Below are 4535 nucleotides of genomic sequence, written 5' to 3' on the forward strand. Positions count from 1 at the left end.
TTCTGAAACAGAAAAGATACCTGGTCTTCCCCCTTTCTGTGACTGTAGTGCTAAAAATCTATTTATGTGCCCTCAGTGCCCTTTAGATATCAGCCTCTCTGATGCAGGTCTCACCCAGGCAGATTGTTTTTCTGTCATTCAATGCCAAAGCAAAGGCATTCTGCATCACCTCAGTCTCCTTCAAACAGTTGTCCATCTGTGCACGCTCATTTGTATATGTTTAGCTGAAGGCCTGACCACTGAGGATGCGATGGAGAAGTGCATCCCAAAAGAAGGAGAGCTGGAAGGAGCAGAGAAGCATGTGTCTTTTAAATCACCAGTATTTTTCTATTCAGTTCTATCACAATAAATGTCACGTGTTTCACAGGTTTATTGATATTTCTGGAGTGACCAGGTTTATTTTTGTGGAACATTTCTTTTTCCCCCACATTTCCTAAAAGTTGCACACACTGGTGCCTCCCAGCTCAGGGAACCCAGACTGAGTGGCATTGACAGCACAGATGGCCCTGAAGTACCCACCTTGGCCAAGAGATTTCAGAAGCAATGAGTCCTGCTGCAGCAACCATTTTCCACCTCAGCCAGCGAAGGTCCTGGCAAGTGAGAGCATCTGAGAGTTGTGCAGAAACACTGTGCTGCATGGGGAGACCTTAGAGTAGCTTTGCAATATAAAGTGGCCTACAAGAAAGCTGGAGAGAGAGTTTTTATAAGGACATGTAGTGATAGGACGAGGGATAATGGTTTTAAACTGAAAGAGGGGAGATTTAGATTAGATATTAGGAAGAAATTCTTTCCTGTGAGGGTGGTGAGACACTGACACAGGTTGCCCAGAGAAGTTGTGGATGCCCCATCCCTGGAGGGGTTCAAGGCCAGGCTGGATGGAGCTTTGAGCAACCTGGTCTAGTGGGAGGTGGCCCTGCCCAGGGAAGGGGGATTGGAACTCAATGATCTGTAAGGTGCCTTCCAACCCAAACCATTCTATGATTCTGTGTCTTACCAAGGGCTTCCCACACAGGCCAGCTTCAATGGCAGGGTAATGTTGTCATGGTCCCAGTCAACTATTTCACAAGCATGGTATGTTTTTAAACACCTGCCTGTCCTTCTTGCACAGGTTACACTAAGCTACTGCCACACTGGTGTGACCATGGGCCCCTGCGCCTCACCCCAGGGTCACCACCTTGTGGGCACGTGGCCATTAGCCATGGGCAATCTGGTCAGGTCCCCCATTCTCCTCAAAAGGGGTCCCAGGTGCCCAAGGGCTGCCAAATTTTTGTGTGACACTGTGAGGTCGGGGTGCCATGAATGAGTTAACACCCCGGCTCTGCAAAGGTCTCAGGGTAAAGTGCAGCTTTGACAGCAGCAAGAGCTTCATGGAATCACCTCTGTCTCAAGGGTGTCTGAAGCACCTGCCTGTCCCCACAGTGCTGGGTGATGGAGGTCCAGAGAATCACACAGAACCACAGAATGGTAGGGGGTGGAAGGGACCTTCAGACATCATCTAGTCCAACCGTCTTGCCAAAGCAGGTTCACTGAAAGCAGGTTGGACAGAACGCATCCAGGCAGGTTTTGAATATCTCCGGAGAAGGAGACTCCACAGCCTCTCTGGGCAGCCTGTTTCAGTAATGAAGTTTTTCCTCATGTTAAGATGGAATTTCCTGTGCTCCAGTTCATGACGTTGTTCCTTGTCCTGTCGCCAGGCTACACTGAGAAGAGTCCGGTGCCATCCTCTTGACACCCGCCCTTTAGGTATTGACAACCATTGATGAGATGCCCACTTGGTCTTTTCTCCTCCAGGCTAAACAGACCCTGGTTTTTCAGCCTTTCCTCATAGGAGAGATGTTCCAGTCCCAGCAACTGCGAGACTGCAGCATGTCCAGGGTTCCTGTGAAGAAGGGCCATGGGTAGCTGTTGGGCAGCCTGCTCTTTATCGCAGTGGGAGGCCTGGGTGAAGGCAAACTCTGATTAACAGAAAAGCTAAAATGTAAGTGCCCAACAGTATGTCACCGCAGGAAGAAATGCAGCTGTGGATCAGTGGTCAAGAGTGTAATGATGCGACAACGCCTCTGAAATCCTCTATGTCCCCATTAATGAGTTTCATGTGGATTTGTGTTTGGGGTTTTTTTTGACAAGTAGCTTAATAGCTCAGTTTCTCTCCTTTAGACTTGAAATATGGACCAAACATGTCCCTACTGCGTGAGTGTTAAGGAGGTCCATCTTGGCACACTTGCAGAGCAAATGTGGAAAACGGGAGTGAAAGAGACAGCACCTGGGGAGGGAAGTCTGTGGGATGGTAAGTCTGCTGCTTTTGCCACCAAAGTGGAAGTGAGGAGAGGGAAGAGCTGCTACTGTTGGATGGGGAAACCTTCTAATGTTAGCACTTTGTGCATGCTCTGGCCATCTTTCAATAACAACATGACCAACAGCTGGGTTTCTCGGTTTCTGGGTTTCTGAGTGAGCAGTAGGATTGTGACCTCCTGCAGACTCTCGCGAGTGGTAATCTCAGAGCAATGTCCCGAGGAGGCAGCCAGCTTCTGTGAAAGTCCCTGTTCTCTGCTGACCAAAGGCGTTGCTTAGCCTGGTGAGATTTCCTCTTCCCTCTTTCTTTTTCCGTGCCCTGTTCCCCCTCCCAACCAGATGATTAAGTGATTTAGACTGAAGTAATAGCAACGATCATTAGCAAGAGTCGGAAAGGGAATTGCTATGCAAAACAAACAAACTTACAGCAGCAGCAGTCCATTTTTAATATACTCTGCAGCACGTTTAATAATGTAATTCTCTAGTGCATCTGGATGTTTAAATATACCTGCGAAGGAGAAAAGCCACTGGCTCATGCAAAATTGCTCTGGAGTATATCATTAATTTTGATACACTGAAAATTCAGCAGGCCTACACTGAGTTATAATGTTGGGCTTTCTATGAGTAATTTAATGCAAATGAGAAAATTTTTTCTTTCATGCGTGTGGATTTTATCTAAGGTGGTGGAGTTTGGTTTAGTCAATATGAACTTACTGTCTTTTGGACCGTATATGCATTTCTGACATTATCTCCAGATTAGCAGAAGATTTTATTAACACAGTGTGAGGAGAAGCCTAAACAGGGAGAAAATACAGATTTTAAAATAAATTGCTCATTTCCTTGTCTGTGAGTAAAATGCAAGTTTCCAGGACCTGGGTAGATGGCTTTTATATTTTCAGAACCTGTCAGGTTTTTGCTTGGAAAGTGAAGAGTTTGGGATATTTTTTTCTTGACCTTTCATATTTATCTCTGCTCACACTTGTGAGGCACCCCTGATGTTACCAGGAAATACTAATTTCTCATTCACAAGCTGCTTTGTGCCCTTCACACAGTATTGAGCTGTGTCCAGTCCAAGACCCACCACGTGTGTGAGACCTGAGGGTAAGCGTTTGTCCTCTGAGCAGCTTAGGCAGCTGCGAGAGTTTTTCGTTGGTGCCCTTTGTAATCAGCTCTATAAATGTCAGAACACCAAAATGCAGAAAATACTTGGATGCAGCACAGGATTATGTTGCAGTCAGATGTGGGTCTAAAGGTGGTTAAACCATCTTCTTGGTACAGCCTAACTGTGAAATACCAAATCCAGGTGAGGAGCTCGGTTTATAGGTGGAGTATTCACCACTGCTGCTGTCTTCCTGTTGCATCTATGTTGTCACGGGTATCAGAATTAGCAAATTTTGAGGTAGCTCAAGCATATTTTGCAGACAACATGCTCAGTCTTCCTCAGAAACCTGCAGAAGCAAGTGCAGGGTTTCCAGGCTGTGGTTAATGTGCCACCCCATTGCTATGGGGACTGGTGGCAGCCAGGCCGGTGCAGAGCCCAGCTGCAGGACATGCCCCAACATTCCCAATTTCTTGGCAGACCAACTAAATCTTACTGGTGTGTTTAATGGTGTTGGCGTGCCCAGCCTCCTCTTCTGACTATATGACCTTTTAACACCTTCAATCCAATGGTACAGTGTATCACGTTTTATTTTAGGCCACCATCTCCCAGGGTTTTGAAAAGCACAGTCTCTGGTGGGATGGCACGACAGCGAGGAAGCTCCCGTCCTGGGAACACCATGACTGAGATGAGGAGGATCAATCAAGTCAAGCATTCCCTCCAGTGGTGTTTCCCTTGGTTGAGCAAGGTGTGTCCGGAGCACTTGCTCTGCCTGCCCCAACCATTTCTCACCCTCTCCTTGCTCTGGAGGGAGGGAGAGGTGGGTCAGCCCCCTGCCCTGTGCTGTATCTCCATCCCCACAAAGCCCATGGTATTTCTCTCAGATCTGGGAGGACTCAGTCACTGCCATCAGATCAGAACTGAGATGGTGTTACAAGGATTTTGCCAAAACCAAGTGATGTTTGGTGAGGGCTACGAGCTGCTGCTAAGAAATTGAGTTCACAATTTGCCATTACTCTCTCTTTTTGTGGAGAGGAGGCAGGAGAGCAGAAGAGACAGGAGAGGTTCACTCTGCTTACTCTGTGGTGGGCGTGAGAAGCTGTGCAGGCTGCAAGGCAATGGTGGTGTAGCTCTCTCCATGCAC

This window comes from Calidris pugnax, unplaced genomic scaffold (genome assembly GCF_001431845.1).
Source record: "Calidris pugnax isolate Ruff unplaced genomic scaffold, ASM143184v1 scaffold216, whole genome shotgun sequence".
Classification (NCBI taxonomy): Eukaryota; Metazoa; Chordata; class Aves; order Charadriiformes; family Scolopacidae; genus Calidris; species Calidris pugnax.